The sequence below is a fragment of the Pogona vitticeps genome, chromosome Z (assembly GCF_051106095.1).
Source record: "Pogona vitticeps strain Pit_001003342236 chromosome Z, PviZW2.1, whole genome shotgun sequence".
Taxonomy (NCBI): Eukaryota; Metazoa; Chordata; class Lepidosauria; order Squamata; family Agamidae; genus Pogona; species Pogona vitticeps.
The window spans coordinates 445,166-462,139 of record NC_135799.1 but is presented as its reverse complement, the minus strand read 5'-3'; the positions used below and the strand labels follow the sequence as shown (position 1 = coordinate 462,139).

General features: G+C 46.3%; 1 protein-coding gene across 1 annotated transcript in view; it reads right to left on the bottom strand.

Annotated features, from left to right (window-relative positions):
• Positions 1 to 16,107, bottom strand: part of LOC144585053 (uncharacterized) — a 41,161-nt gene extending 25,054 nt beyond the window's left edge. The window contains 4 exon segments of the mRNA XM_078382498.1: positions 10,737 to 10,842; positions 12,155 to 12,200; positions 13,879 to 13,954; positions 16,010 to 16,107. The gene's annotated coding sequence lies outside the window, so the exon portion shown is untranslated.
• Between the last annotated feature and the right edge of the window lie 867 nt (positions 16,108 to 16,974).

Here is a 16,974-nt window from a genome sequence, read left to right as displayed (position 1 = left end):
TTTGCACTCAATGGAACGTCAAACTCAAGCATGGCATACCTTTCAACTCCACTGGACAAGCAATTGTTGAATGGGCTCATCATACTTTCAAATCCTTGCTTCTCAAACAAATGGGGGGGTAGAGGGTCCCAACTGCAGATATTCCTACCGTTGTTGCCAAGGTCTTATTTACATTAAATTTTCTGCTTACCCTTCATAATAGGTCTCACTCTCCAGTTGAATTTCATTTCAGATCTGAGGAACAGCCTCCTCGTCCTTTGGTGTCATTCAGACAGCCCCCAGATCCTGAGTGGAAGGGACCTGTGCCACTGATCACTTGGGGACGTGGATACGCTGTGATCTCCCTTGATAAAGGACCCGTGTGGATTCCTTCAAGATGCGTCCGTCCATGGTGAAGCACGTCTCAGGCTGGTTTACAGGACTTTTCTTCTTCCTCTTCCTGATGTGCTTTTACAGTTTTGTATATCATTGTGTTTTCCTCCTCATGCTAGTGTCCAAGCCTCACGTGTTGTTGAAAATGAGTTCTTAAAAATGGCGAATGACTTAATTAATACTACCGATGAAAAGGATTGTTGGATGCGTGCACATTCAACCCATGTTAAGGCTTGGCCTATTGGGCCCTTTCGTTTCCTTAATGTTTCTGATTGGGCAATGTTTCTATATTCTCTGAAAGCGGTACCATTTCTCAAATTCAAATCCCTAGTCTGATACTTTTAGTCTCCCCCTTTTTTGTGGCCCGTTGCCCCAGTTTGCCTGGAAGCGCTTAATGGGTCTATATCTCTGGGTTCCTATCCCAACTGCACTCTTATCCTCAACCTGCCATATGGCGAGGTAGATTGGAATACAACTACACAAGACTATGGTCATTTTGCCTATCTGCCTCTTTGCCCATGCCATGAAACTCAATGTGTTTACAAAGCAGGTCGTGCTGTCACATGAAAGAAAGTGGTTTCTTGGGAGTGTATAGGCAAGACAGGTTGGCCTGGTAACAGGACACGATGGCGGGGATCTATGTCTCTCAAAAACAATGACTATTTGTTGTTTAAATCTATGGCTTAGCAGCGAACGGACATAAAAAGGGGTTATGGTCTTGAGAATTACACTTACGGATTGGAGAAGGGTATCTTTTTTGTTTGCGGTTTTCCTGCTTACAAAGTCCTTCCTGCCTCTTGGCAGGGCCGTTGTACACTAGCCTCCCTGGGCCCGTATAATCTTTATGTCGCGCATCATGCTTCTATCTCGACCGCTAGAAACCCATATACAGTGGTGCCTCGCTTAGCGAGCGCACCGTATAACGACGAATCCGTATAGCGATCCCCTTTTTCGGGAGCGCTATACGGAGCACCCAATCGCTGCACTCGCATTGCGACGATTGGGGAGTCCGGCGGCCATTTTGGAGCCGCGTTTGGCGGCTCCAAAATGGGCGCCGGATGACCCGAAATGGCCCCGCGTGGTGTTTTCGCGCCCTCGGCAAGCGAGGGGAGGGCGCGAAAATGCGGCGCGGGGCCATTTTGGGTCCATTTTGAAGCCGCAAAACAGCTGTTCTGCGGCTTCAAAACGGCCGTGGACAACCGGAAATGGCCCCACGCGGCGTTTTCGTGCCCTCCCCTCGCTTGCTGAGGGCGCGAAAACACAGCGCGGGCCATTTCGGGTCCATTTTGAAGCCGCAAAACAGCTGTTTTGCGGCTTCAAAACGGCCGCGGATGACCCGAAATGGCCCTGCACGGCATTTTCGCGCCCTCCCCTCACTTGCCGAGGGCGCGAAAATGGCTGCCCGGGGTCAGGAAACTTCTCTAAGTGGGAAGTTTAGGGCCGATTTGGAACGCATTAAATGAAGTTTAATGCGTTCCAATGGCTCTTTACTTCCCGCTTAGCGAAGATTTCACATAGCGAAGGTTAATCAGGAACGGATTAACCTCGCTATGCGGGGCACCACTGTATATATAAACGCCCTTACTTCGGGAGAAACAGCCGTTATGGATATAGCTAGTTATTTCATTCCTTGGATTACAGGAGCTAATACTGATCTCAAGCTTCTGGCTATATCCAAGGATATAGAACTTTTAGCCAACGCTTCCAAAGTAGCCATTAAAGCTTTGCAAACGGAAACTGGCCAATGTTGTTGCACAAAACCGATTAGGCCTTGGCTTCCTTTTTCTTTGCAATGGCGGTTTATGTGCTTCGCTTAACCAGTCCTGCTGTTTTACATTAATAAATCCGGTTTAATAGAAGAATCCATGGAAAAAATTCAGGCCGCTGTTGATGATCTTCGCGCTAATGACGATGGCCTCCTAAGTAACTGGAGCTGGCTATGGTACTGGTTACCGAATATTTCATGGCTTCACACATTGATTATATATGCTGTTGTCATTTTTGTGATACTTATTCTTCTTTGCTGTTGCATTCTATGTATCCCTTCACTGATTTCTACCTTCCATGATTGCTGTCAACCACGGTCACCTGTTGGTCTAACACCTAGACACCTTTATCAAATTAAGTACCATGGCTTACCTTCAATTCCTGCTAAAGATTTTGAGGATGTTTATAATTGAGATAAGATGATCCACAAGAAATAAAATAAAAAGTGTGGGGATGTGGAAAATACTATGCATACACATATATTATATTCGTTTGTTTAATTGCTGTGCCATTACCTAAGTGTCTAATGTCATGTACACATAACTGCCTGTTGTATAACCATACTGCATTGCGATTGCATTAATTGTTGTTGGGCAGTTTGTACTCGATGCCCTATTGGTTAATATGAAATGTTATGTAATCTGTTTGCCAATAAAAGCAGGTGTCCAGGCTCATGCTTAGGCTGATTCTCGGACATGCTTTAGAACTCTATACCAAGTCTGCAGATTAATTATTTTCAGAGATCTCTCCCCACACCCCTTGTGTTGGAACAGGATTCCAACAATTGGAAACATCGTATAGTGATCGCAAAAAAGGCATCGTTAAGCAGATTAGTCATCAAGCGAGGTCATCGTCTAGCGAGGCACCACTGCATTCAAACAAAATCAGGCTTGCTTTCACTTGAGCTTGTTGTGTCTCTTGATCTCTGAGAACAGATCCTGCCACTCCTCTGTATGACAGCCTTTCAAATATTTGTAAAGTGCCATCATATCATCCCTCAGTCTTCTTTTCCCAAAGGAAAACATGCCCAATTCTTTCAGCCTTTCCTCATAAGGCTTGACTTCCAGCCCCCTGATCATCCTTGTCACCCTCATCTGAACTTGTTCCAATTTGTCAACATCCTTCTTGAAGTGCTGTGTCCAGAACTGGACACAATCCTCAAGGCGAGGCCTCACCAGTGCTAAATAGGAGGGGACTAGCACCTTGCGGGATTTGGAAACTATACTTTGATTAATGCAGCCTAAAATAGCACTTGCATGGAATTGGCCTTCTTCACTGCCACCGCACACTGGGTTGACCCTTTCATCGAGCTGTCGGCCAGCACACCAAGCTCTCTTTCCTGATCTCTCACGGATAGCTAAGAACCCATCAACTGATAAGTAATGTTTATTTGTATGATGTGTAAGAACTAACAGATTCAATACTATAATATAAATTATGTGCGGCAGACTCTTAGGGCGACAAATTCCATAAATAATTGTTAGGAGCATAACCCCACCCCCAAAGCATACTTATTCATATAATCATACATACATGTATATATCTAGAGGATTATGGCACCATTTCTAGCCTGCAGGCTAGTGCTGCTGCACAGAATCCGACCCCTTTAATCATTACTGATGGACACTGGTCTGCCAGCAGATAACACGTATAGTACTCTCATCATCTCCTCCAGGGATGCTTTGCAAAATTGGAGGAATAAAAGTTTCACAGAGACCAGTGTAGAAGGAGCAATACAACAGAACATGGCCAACCGTCTCCCCCACACCAGCCTCACAAGGACATAAGTGCTCTTCGTAAGGAATGTTCTTGTGTCTGCCTTCCAGCCAGGACTGAAGGAAGTACATCAAACTCTGCTCATGTAAAAGCTTTTCTATATTTTGGAAGGGTCAGAGTATTCAGATAGCTTGCAGGTAAAAACGCCTGACCATCACCTCTAAATAAATAAATAAAATAAAGCCAGGATGGGCCGTAGCTCTGCTGACAAGGTGTTGCAGCTCACTCTCTGTGATGCCCTAGGGTTGGTCCTGTTTTGCTTTGGTATAGCTCATTAACAAAATAGCACTTCTCGAGAGGCCCGAATTATTTAATTTCTCATCCATAGATCTTTCCTATCAGGACTGAAACTTGTCAGTTAGCACTAAGGGAACCTAACCCCACAGGGTTGAAGAACATTTAAAACCAAAAAGTTATCTTAAGTATCCATGCCCGAGACTCTATCAACATCTGCCCTGTTTCTAATCGTAAAAGTACATTTGACACACAACTCGGGAGTCCAAGAACAGTTCTCAGAAATTTCATTTGAACGGACTCCACTGCAGTAAAATGTCTGTATCTACACTGTCAGGATATTGTAATTTTTTGTAGGCCTGAACCAAATGTGGATTAAATGTGTTATTAATGAACTGCCATTATGAACAGATGTGTGACTGCTGAGTCACTATGACTAATGAAGAGATGATGCAATGTCTGAAGAAGAGATGACCAGGTGCAGAAGATGATGTAATGTGTCCTGTGATTGGACTGAAGAAGCTTTGTAAATGTATATAAGAGAACAGTGTGTACATATCTTTTTCTTCTCTCTCTATCACTTGCTGATATCCTCTATATCGGTTTGTCTGATGATTTCCTGCCACGCCGAAGTGCTGCCAGTCTGCTGCCACTGTACACCATAGAACATCTGCGCTAACGCCTTGGCATTGAACACCTGTATGGCTGATGGTATATACTGACCTCCTTTTGCAAAGAAAAAAATGTATGAGTGACTCAATACTTCTCTGAGCATTTGCAATAGCGTTGGATAATTGAGCCTTCCAAGACCCTGAGGACTGAAAGATCACAAGATTTGACTTGCTCAATTGGATGGTCATTTATTTGCCATTTATGTGTGATCCATAGAGTTTTTTTGGGGGGGGGGTTGTCCCAATGTGCATTACTTTACATTTTTTTAGATTGTAACATATTTGTCATTTCTTTGCCGAGTCTGTTGTAAGCCACCCAGAGTAGTCAACGACTAAATGGGCAGGATATAAGTATTATCATTATCATTATCATTATTATTATTATTAACAACAACAACAACAACAATAACAATAACAACAACAACAACAACAACACAAAACACAGCATCCACACTAAAATTAGAGAACATGAGAGACACTGCAGACTAAAACAACTGGAAAACTGGCAGTAGCTGAACATGCCCTAAAACAATCTGAACATGAAATTCTATTTCAAAGCACAACAGTACTGAACAACACCAGCAACCAATTTGTTAGACTACACAGGGAAGCCATTAAAATCCACAAACATCAGCACAGTTTAAACAAAAAAAGAAGACAGTCTAAAACTCAACAAAGCCTGCCTCCCAGTACAGTGGTGCCCCGCATAGTGAGAATCTGTGCAGTCAAAACCGTCGCTATATGGATTCCTCGCTATGCGAAAAAAAGCCCATAGGAATGCATTAAAAACCATTTAATGCGTTCCTATGGGCAAAAAACTCACCTTTATGCAAAAATCCTCCATACGGCGGCCATTTTCGCTGCCCGGTAAGCAAGGAATCCAGGCCAAAACACAGCGGATGGCCATTTTGCCATCTTCTCCACTCCAGCTCCCCCCTCTCCCCACCTTACAGCTGATCCGCGCGCTGCTCTTAGAAGCTTGCCCAGGCTTGCCCAGCAGGTAAATAGGCAGTGGAAATGCACTGGGGAAGCCTCTGAAAGTGGCGCTTTGCTGGGGTGGGTGGGTGGGTGGCAGGGGCAGGCCCGCCCCCCACCCCCCCAGGCGCCGCTTTCAGAAGCCTCCTGGGGCTTTTTCAGTAGTGAAAATGCACCTCTGAAAGCCCCGCTTTGCCGTGGGGGGTGAGGGGGGGCACGCCTGACCACAGAAGAGACCAACCACAGAGACTGGCGAAACATCTCCATCAATGTATAGCAGTGTCATTTAACCATTTCAAAATTCGACAACTAAAGAAGAGATGACAACAGGACGCATATTTCTGATAATAAAAAAGGGCAACGAACCCAGTAATTATCGACCAATTACATGCCTTCCAACAATGTTCAAGCTCCTCACAGGAGTGCTGGCAAGATCAATATCTAAACATTTAACTGAAAACTCCGTCTACCCAACTGAAGAGAAAGGGAACTTTAAAAAAGTCAAGAGGCACAAAAGATCAGCTGCTTATTGATAAAATGATACTGAAGAATACAAAAAGGTGAAAAACACACCTTAACAGACATTAAAAAGTCATCTGACTCGTTGTCACACAGCTGGATTAACACCTGCCTAAAAAAATTTGGGATTAATAAAAACATGGTGAAGAAATCAAAGAAGTTAACATCAAATGAGGAATATTTCAGGAGGATTCTTTGTCACCACTGCTATTTGACATCTCACTAATCCCTGTGTCAATAGTTGTTGTGGGTTTTTCAGGCTCTTTGGTCATGTTCTAAAGGTTGTTCTTCCTAACATTTAGCCAGTCTCTATGGCCGGCATTGTAACATACAGCTCTGCTCTCACCTGTCCGTCACAGCTGGGCAGGGGATCATAAGCCAATGAGAGGACGGAGGGTGGTGCAGAAGGGGGAGGAGCTGAATTATATAAAGGGGTGTGTGTTGTGTGAGAGAATTGAAGGATGAGAGATTAGAGAGATTGATAGAGAGAGTGAGAAAGATTTGGTGAGAGCTAGTTAGTGAGGAAAAAGTCTGTGTGATTTAGTGATTGAGAAACAGTGATTTACAACTTGATTTGCTACCTGTGATTTACTCCTTTTATTTGGTTAAATCAATAAACAACGTTTTGTTTTTAAAGAAACACTTGTCTTTTTTGAATATTAAAGATAAGTTGGTGGCAGCAGTTTGAAGAAGAGTAGTGAGCACTCCTGGAGTCCTGAGTTGGTAGAGGCTTCAGAGTGGCCCGCTACAGACATCTTCAGAGGACAGCACTCTGTGCCAATAGTTTTAATTAAACCTGGATTAAAGGTAAAGGTAAAGGTTCCCCTTGACAATTTTTGTCCAGTCGTGTTCGACTCTAGGGGGCGGTGCTCATCCCCGTTTCCAAGCCATAGAGCCAGCGTTTTATTCGAAGACAATATTCCGTGGTCACATGGCCAGTGCGACTTAGACACCGAACGCTGTTACCTTCCCACCGAGGTGGTCCCTATTTATCTACTTGCATTTGCATGCTTTCGAACCGCTAGGTTGGCAGGAGCTGGGACAAGCGACGGGAACTCACTCCGTTGCGTGGATTCGATCTTACGACTGCTTGGTCTTCTGACCCTGCAGCACAGGCTTCTGCAGTTTAGCCCGCAGCGCCACCACGTCCCTGGATTGGGCTACCATATTTCAGAACAAACAGAAAACAAAATCAATCATCTGTTATAAATGGATGACCTAAAACTAAATGCAAAAAGTTCCACAGAGATAAAATCACGGCTAAATGGTGCAAATATTTAGTTAAAATATCCAGAGGAAATTTGGAATGGACAAAAGTGTCGCTCTGTCTATACACCGTGGCAAGATTAAAAAAAAACTAGATGGAATATAGAGTTTTTAAAAATGGCAATATTCTAAAATCACTTTGAAGTGGTGACAAATCTAAATACCTTGGAATACTAGAAGCAGACAACATCTTGCAAACAAAAATTAAAGAACTGACAGAAAGAGAAGATACCAAAAGACTTTTTTCCTTTCTTTTCCCCATCTTGTGCCACATTACTATTGTTGTTTTTTACTTTATTATATTGTTTCTATTCCATTTTTTATTGTTAGTCGCCCGGAGTAGACTTTGATCTAGATGGGCAGGGTATAAATCAAATAAATCAATAAATATAACAGACTGTGGAAAACCTTAAAATCAAAATTAAATGGGGGAAATGCAATCAAAGCCATAAACACATAAGCTGTTCCAGTAATTAAATAGCTAGAATAATAGAATGGAATAAAAACAATTTATTTATTTATTTGTTTGTTTGTTTGTTTGTTTGTTTGTTTGTTTGTTTGCTTGTTTGCTTGTTTGCTTGTTTATTGGACTTATATACCGCCCCATAGCGCTACAAGCACTCTCCGGGCAGTTTACAATTTTTAATTATACAGGCTACACATTGCACCCCCAGCAAGCTGGGTACTCATTTTACCGACCTCGGAAGGATGGAAGGCTGAGTCAACCTTGAGCCGGCTACCTGGGATTTGAACCCCAGGTCGTGAGCACAGTTTTAGCTGCAGTACAGCGTTTTAACCACTGCACCACGAGGCTCTTGCTCGTGATTCAGAAGAACTGAATCAAAAAACATGGAAACTTACGGACATGCATCACACACTACATCCAAAAAAGTGATGAGGACAGATTATATTTACAGTGGGGTCTTGACTTGAGAACTTAATCCGTATTGGAAGGCGGTTCTCAAGTCAAAAAGTCTGTAAGTCAAGTCTCCATTGACCTACAGTGCACTGAAAACCGATTAATCCCGTAACAGGCCATTTTTGTTCCATTTTGGTTTTTTTCTGGTCTGTAAGTCAAATCTCAGTCTGCAAGTCAAATCTAAATTTTGTGGCCAGAGAAGTCTGTAACTCAAAAAGTCTGTAAGTCAAGCCGTCTGTAAGTCAAGGGTCCACTGTACCATGAAAAATCAGAGGCCGTGGATTACTGCAAATGCAGCTGGTAGTAGAGAAAGAAAAAAGAAACCTAAATATTTATATCAGTACAAGTAGAGAAAAATTACTGGAAACAGTGAATATGGAGACTATTTTGAAAACCACAGAAACCAAGGCTCAATATAAGAAACAAGAATTTGAAAAGTAATTAAACAGCTGGAAAAATAAACCACCACATGGACAACACCTGAGAAATACCGATGGAAAGCATGATGCTAATTCAACAGAGTTAGTGCTAACAACACAGGTTGACTCTTCCAATAAAAAGATGAAACCTTATCACACCTCATCGGTGAATGTCCAAAGATTTCACAAACAGATTACAAGGTTAGTGCACTGGTCATTATGCAAAAAATAGAACTTGCCAGTCTCCAAAAACCCGTGGGAACATCAGGTAGAGAAGGTGTCAGAAAACGAGGAAGTCAAGATCTTGTGGGATTTCTGGATCCAAACGGATAGACACCTTGACCAGAGATGGTAAGAATAGAAAAAAGAAATGCCCGGATCATTGACATTGCAATTCCAGGGGAGGCCAGAGTTGAAAATAAAGAACTGGAAAAACTAACAAAGTATAGAGACCTAGCCATCAAAACTTCTTGCCTCTGGGTGCCGCCAGTTGAGCCATATTTTAAAAAATTGAGGACAAGACTTGGAGATCAGGGTCATCCCAGGATTAGGAGGAGAGAAGTTCTTGGGGAGAGACTGGCTTCAAATAGGAGACCTGGCTGAAACTGCAGCAGAAGGACGAACTGGGGAGGTGGAGGAAACGACACCAGAAGAAAAGGTGTTGCACATTTCATGAGAACAATTACGAAAATGGCAGCGAGAGGCTTCAGAACTGGAGGAAATTAGAGGCAAAGCGGGACCCAAAGGGACTACGAAAACAGAGCATAAGATTGACTTGGGGGATGGGATCCTATACACAGTAGTAAAATCAGAAGGGAGGGGGTAGAGAAGGGACAAATGTTTTACCCCGAAGGTTACAGAGAGTGGTGCTTCAACGGGCTCGTGATCTACCCCGAGCAGGACCTATCCTGGGGGTGTAGAAAACCCCGGCCAGAGGAAAACAGCAGTTCTTCTGGCTGAAGAAGAGGAAGGAGGTGGACAAAGGCCGCCGATCACATTCGCTCCAGTGAAGGCCACCCCCAGCAGGGCCATGAACACCAAGGTCCCTCCTGGACAGGCCTTTCGACAGAACAGGGATATTTTCAAGAACAGATTTCCTTCAAGATGTCTTCCCTGACCAATTTTATGATCTGGATCTTGGAACCGATGTGGTAATTGTAAGGGGTGAAGCCACCAAAGGTTTCCATTTATCATCCCCAAGCAAATGGACAAGTGGAATGGTTTAATTGGACACTGAAGGGAAGGTTGAGAAAGTTAACTCAGGACAAACCCAGAAATTAGGATACACTGAGGAGTTCCCCCCAGCCTTCCACCAAACTAGCAAATTGGTGGTAAGGTTTTGATTATGAGGTCTTTCTCCAAAGTAGTCACTTGGTGGGAGGCCCTTTTCCAGACCGGGATGGGGCACCAGGGGCCCTCCCAGTAAACTCCACCTCTGGAACCTGGGATTCGTAGGGTCTGGGGACCTAAAAGATGGCCAGAACACGGGACTCTGGAAAACCCCTTGGATGCTCAACTTCCCCTTGGATGCCTGGAGACAACCCCACCTGGGGTTGACTCAAGGCTGGTCGGGAAAAAGGCTCTCTCCCACCTTTCCCCCTCCAAAAGAACCCCCAAACGCAGGAGCAGCTTCTTCTGTTCACCCTCCTGGATCCCAAAAGAAGGAAGGAAACATTCGGGAGAGGCCCCACACCAAGCAGCATGTAACCCACAGCAGTTAAGGCAGGGTGGAGCCCAGCAGGATTGGGCTAAAACAATAAGAACACTCTGCACATGTTCAGAGAGGCAGTGTGTTAGATAACTGTGATGTTTACTCACGTGGCCCCTGCTTGTTTCACCCAACACAGAGCTCACACGTCCTTTATCTCGCTGCCACCCGCTGACTTCTGTCGACACCCATTAATTAGAAAGATTGAGGTCCAAGCTGAGGATAAAGTTGAACAACAGAGGTTTATGGATTACAGTTGGCTTAAACGGGTTCTTCACAGACTTTAATGCATTCATTAGATTATTAATAACTTGTTTCACTCTTAACTCTTTTCGCTCTCCGTAAGTTCCACACTCTTAACCCCTAACTCTGCCACCCTCTCTAAGGACCACAGACTGACCTCCCCTTCAGGCTCACTCTCTCTCTGCTTCCCATCTGACTCCTCCCTCCTCCTCCTGACAAGCCTCGGGTAGCTGCTGACTCCGCCTCTCCAGCCCTCTGATAGGTTCATGCAAATCAGATAATGAATATAAATAGCATGAGTGCTGTGGATGATCGCCACCTTCCTCCCCCCTAAGAAAAAGTTTGTTTCACGGGGCGGGGGGGGGAGATCGCCTTTCCGCCTCTGCCCCACCCCTGTGGCCTTTCTGGGCCTCTTTCTCTTTCTGCCCTGCTTTCCTCTCAGGTGGAAAAAAAGGCTTTTCCTGCAGTGCTGCCAGGAAGCCCCCCCTCCCCCAAAAAACCCACAAACACAAAGGGAGGGAGGAAATCCCTCCACACACCCACCATCCCTTTTCTGCAGTGGATCAACAGCCTGGGATCTGGTTGGGAGGGGGATCTGGACTTCCCTTCCCTCACCTCCATCCAGAGCCACTGAACCAAGCCATTCTGAAGAGTCCCCTTCAATCGCCATAGACTAGGAGGGGGGAGGGGGATCCTGAAGAGGCTCAGGATAGCAGGCCAGGTATCTCGGGGGGACGGAGGGAGAGCCATCACCCCCAGCCGAACCACCCTTCTCCCACAAAGCCCATATCCCGCTTCCAACCTGGGGTGTGAGGTTTGGGGGGATGCTGGAGTAAGGAGAAATTGGGAGGGGAGAGAAAGAGCACTGGGGGACACTCCCCACTTTCCCCCCTCTTTCTCTCACCCCCCAAAAAGTCTGCCTGCAGGAAAAGGTGATCGAGGAGGACTCACCAACACAGACAGAGAAAGCCCCCAGGTGTCTTGCTCGGGGGCAGGGGGAGGGCGGGATCCAGACTTCCCATTCGGCCCCTTCCCAATTTAGCCCTCCCCCCATACAAGGAGGGAGAGGAGGAGGGCAGGGACCAAAACAAAGAGATGACTCCCCCCCCCTCCCTCAAACTGTGCAAGGCCTTCGTGCAGAGCAGACCAAGTGGATTGTCCAGTCTCTGGGGTTGGGGGGGAGACTGGTTTTTTTTTTGTTTTGTTTTTTTAAATATCTCTCTGCAAAGCCTTTTTACCCCTTATCCCCCCCCCAGTCTTGCAACTCCCCCCCCCAATTGCTCACCTCCTTGCAGGTCCTCTGGCGGGAAACCCACAAGGAAGTAAGAAAGCTAGAATTAATAAGAAATTTTGTTAGATATTACAAAAAGAAGGTTGTCAGATAACCAGTATTAAATGCTATTATATAACAAATCAATTAAGATGTATTTCAGGTATTATAACCAACATTAAAGATTTAATATGAAAATAATTAGAAATGCGTGGAAGCCAGGGAATTTTGGATAACTTTTTTTTTTCAAAGAAAACATTGGGGAAGAGGTTAAAAAGATTGATAAACCTGTTCTAAAAAATACTGTATTTTTCTGTTGATGAGACACCTTTGTTTATAACAGTGGTTCTTAACGTGGGCGATAATGCCCCCCAGGGGGCGATTTCATTTTTCAGGGGGGCAGTAGAACGAAAAGGGGCGGTGTGGGGGCGCTGGAGCAGAAGGGGGCGGTAGGGGGGCGCTGGAGCAAGCCAAACCTGTGAAGATGGCTGTAGCCTTTTTACAGTGTGCATGAATATATATTTTCCTACAATTTTAATTTAGTTTCAGACTTTTTGTCTTGAAATTTTTAGTTCCTGCATTTGTTTTTATGCCCTTTTTATATTTCATCTTGCGTCTTAAAATTCACTTGCAACAAAATCATTAAATGTTACTTTTTGGGGGGCATTTCATTTTCTTGGAATTTAATTTTGTTTTCAGGGGTCATTGGAGTTAAGTGTCTTAAATAAATAAATAAATAAATAAATAAATAAATAAATAAATAAATAAATAAATAAATAAATAAAAGATATCATCACTGCGGGGAGGGGGGCGATGATAACTTCCTCAATGGCTCAAGGGGGCGTTTCTTTCAAAAAGGTTAAGAACCACTGGTTTATAAGACCCACACAGACTCTTTTCTAACCCAAAAATTAAGAAAACTTGGTTTTGAGTGTTTAGCCTATGAGCTCAGAATGCTCGGACATTAGGAGTCCCCGTTGCTTCTGAGCCTGCAGTCTCCACCTCCAGTGAGGTGTGTCCCAATCGGTTTGTAGAGCATCTGCTGATGTCAGTTCCATAAGACGCGTGATTGGGGCAAGCTAAGTCTCCTGACTGTAGGAAGCAAAGCCTCGCGATTGAAGGAAGCCTGTTTACAGAGGCAACGTACGGGCCCTTTTTCGTTCTCTCCGTGCTCTCAGTTTACATTTGGGGGCATCGAGAGCCTCATGCCAGGCTGTCCAGGGTTGGAATCACACCGACAGCACCTGCTCTTGGTGACCACAGGGTTGAGCCAAGCAGGACTGGGAACCAAAAGAAAAACTCTCTGCACATGTTCAGAGAGGCTCTGCTGTAGACAGTAAAACTGGGACTCACACAACCCAGGTTGAAACCTCCACTCAGCCAGGGAACTGACAGTGTGTGCTTGCTTTCATAAACCAGAGGTCTCCAGAACGGGGCGACAGAAGGAAGTTGACAGAAGAGACTCAAAGTGAACCTCAGGATATGGGGATTTCACACCAATTCCTTTGCACTGTCAGGCCCACCTCGGAGGCCCCTCTGGCCCTCACCAGGCACCATGGAAGATCTGGTAGAAGGCGTTCTCCAAACACTCCCAATGCTTCCTGCGATTGGGCTAAAATTTTCTGAAATACTGATGCAAGCTTTACAACATCTTGCATCCTGCTTATCATAGGGTTATCGTTTAATGAATGAACAAACACAACGGTGCTTCTGATCCCAAAGAATGAAACAGATCTTACCTGCTTTAAGGGGGGCTTTGGGTTTCTCTTTTTGTCCAGAGAAAACTGGGAGAGCATCAAATCATCTCACCCCATTCTACGGAGAAAAGAAAAAAAACCAAATAATTCTAGAGCCTTCTTGGATGGACAAAACCAAAAGCTTTCCCTTAGCATAGAAGCCTTTTGTCTTTTTGACAATCTGGAGAATTCAATTCTTCAAAACAATTACCCTCTGGTTTATGAAAGTGGGTGGGTGGGTGGGTGTGCTTCTATACCCACGATTCCAAAAGCCAGGAAATAGCCCAAAACTGCTGCACAATCTCGTGCCCGCTTTGCCAGCTGGAAAAGGAGGCCGAGCCAGACAGAGCAAAGGGCCTCTGAGGGGTGGCCACAGCCAAGGCAGCCGTCCAGAGGGTCTACAGCAGGGGGTCCCCCCGACCTTGGGCCTCCAAATGTTCTTGGACTTCCGCTCCCAGAAATCCTGGCCAGTAAAGGGGGTGGTGAAGGCTTCTGGGAGTTGCAGTCCAAGAACCTCTGGAGGCCAGAGGTTGGGGACCCCTGGACTCTGCAGGAGACCCTCTTCTGCTTGATACTCTTCACAGCCCTGACCATGGCTTTGTGCCTGGGGGAGGAGTGGTCACTTGACAAAAAGGCAACTCAGCTTCTGGGATTTTTCCTCGTGTGGTGTCACTCTGCGAATGACAGTGGTACTGGGGGGGGGGACTCCTGTTCAATCCCCCCCAACCCTCAGCCTGTGGAGTGTTTCAGGTTTCCATTAATTCCTCGTAATATTTCACAAAAAAAACAGAAAGAGGCTATGCAGAAGAATGTGGTGGTCTGGCACCACCCGTGTGATGATGACACACAACTTCTGCCTGATTTTTAAGACCTTCCAGGAGGACCTTTGCTCAGCCCCTCAAGCCAAAAGGTGTCGCCATCCAGCCGACCACCATCCCCTGCGCCAACGAAAACAGCAAGACATAAACAAGCAAAGAGGAGAAAGGCAGGAGAAAAGTAATTTTCAATGAAAGAATGAATGAATTCAAAGCTAATTAAGAATCTAATGATGGAATTTCTTGCCTCTAAGAAAGTCTCTTCCTGGAAACCAAGAGGAGATTCAGACAATTTCCTCACACAAGACTCCACACACACACACACACTTTTCCCAGTGTAGGAAATGTGCAGCCCCTTTCCCCAGGGGCTCTCCTGCCCCCATTGCTCTGGGTGGGTAGGAAGGGGGTGGGGGGGTGTTGAGGGTCTGGGTTCAGGTCAGGGCCTGGTTCGCGTTCCAGGAACTTCCCTCCGTTGCAGGCTGCCATAGAAATGAAGTATCATCCTTATCATCCACATCCCTCCCTCCCAGCCGACCCCCTATCTTCTCCCCCCCTCCAAGCCCCATTTCTCTGGGCCCCATCCAATTCCCCCCACCCCCTACACCCACGCCCTCGCACTCCTCCTTTTCCTCCACCCCCCACAAAAAGGACCCCTTCCCCAAAGCTTTCCAACAAAAGTGGTTTTGGGGGGGGGTTGTATCCAGACTTCGGTTGGAGAAGGTCGGGGGGGGGAAGAGGCGGGGGGGGGGAGAGAGGCGAGCCTGAGGGGGCTCAGAGGGAAAACACACAAAGACACACACACACACACAGGCACACAATGGGGGGGGCGGGGGGCCTTGCTGTTTGCCCCTCCTGCCCCTTCGGAGTATCGGGATCTCAACCCGCCCTGACGCCCCCCCACAAAAGGACCCCTTTCCACAAAGCTTTCCAACAAAAGGGGTTTCCTGGGGGGAGGATCGCGCTCAGACTTCGGCTGGAGAAAGTCCGGGGGGGGGGAAAGAGGCGAGCCTGAGGGGACTCTGAGAGAAAACAGAGAGGGGGGAGGAAACACACAAAAGCCCCACTGAAGATTCTCCCCCCACACACACACACACACAGACACACACACAGAGGAGAGGAAAAGGGACGGAAGGGCCCCTCCTGCCCCCCCAGGAGTGTGAGGTGGGGGTGAGGTGGGAGGGCCGGGAGGGGTGTTTTTCTGCCCTGCGGGAGTGTGGGGGGAGCGAATAGGAGGAGCCTCTTTCTAGGGCCCCCCCACCCCACTGCCCTCCCCCCTCCCTCCTTCTCCCCCCCCAATAGAGACCCCCAAATCGACCCACCTCCCTCCGGCGGGGAAAAGAGGTCCGAAGAAACGGGGAGAGAGAAAATGGAGGGAAGGAGGGAGGGGGGGCACGGCCTCCACTTCCGGTTCCGGTGGGGGAGGGGACGCAGCTCCGGAAGCAGCCCCCTCCTCCTCCTCCCTCCTCCCTCTACGGCTTTCGTAGTTCTCCCCCCTCCCTTTCCTTTCCCTCCCCCCATCAGCCTTTCGCGTCATCATCCTCGGGTGATGGCTTAATAAACACACTCACACTCACACTGACACAGACACAGACTCTCTCTCTCTCTCTCTCTCTGGGAATGGCTTTTGCATTGTGTATGTACTAGACATTTTTTTAAAAAAAAATAGAGTTACCTGCAGAGACGTCGTTCCCAGAAATCTTTTCCAACCATCATCCTTCACAGTCTCAGCCCAGGAGACAACGGGATCCTTACCTGAAGAGACCTCGTTCCCAGTAGGAGATTCTGGGGCAGAGATCTCGAGCCTTGATCCAGAGGATCTTGTTGGGGGCAATACGGGGTCACCTCCTCAAAGGCCACTGGAAGCGGGAAGGAGAAAACACAGTCTCACTGGGTGGGAAAGGTCCCACAACGTCCCAACTCGGTTTATTTCAAAGGTTTGAAAATAACAGGCATTCTCTGAAGTTCAGCTTCAGTAACGTGATTCGCACGTCCTATTTTCTGACAAACAGGAGAGCTGCCACAATTACGTGTCAGTTTTCTCAGCAGAAATCACGGTTTAGCAGAGTATTTGGCGGTTCAGGCAGTCCAGGAATAATTCACACGCAGTCCAGCAGCATTTCCTTCAGCACAGTGTATTTCCAGCAAATATATACAGCAGTCTGGCAGCATAGCAGGCAGATGTGGTCTTCAAGCAGGCGAAGATACAACTAACTGTACAGCTCTACATATATACGTATCCACAACCAATCAGGTTACACATGACCTCATTACACATTACCTCATC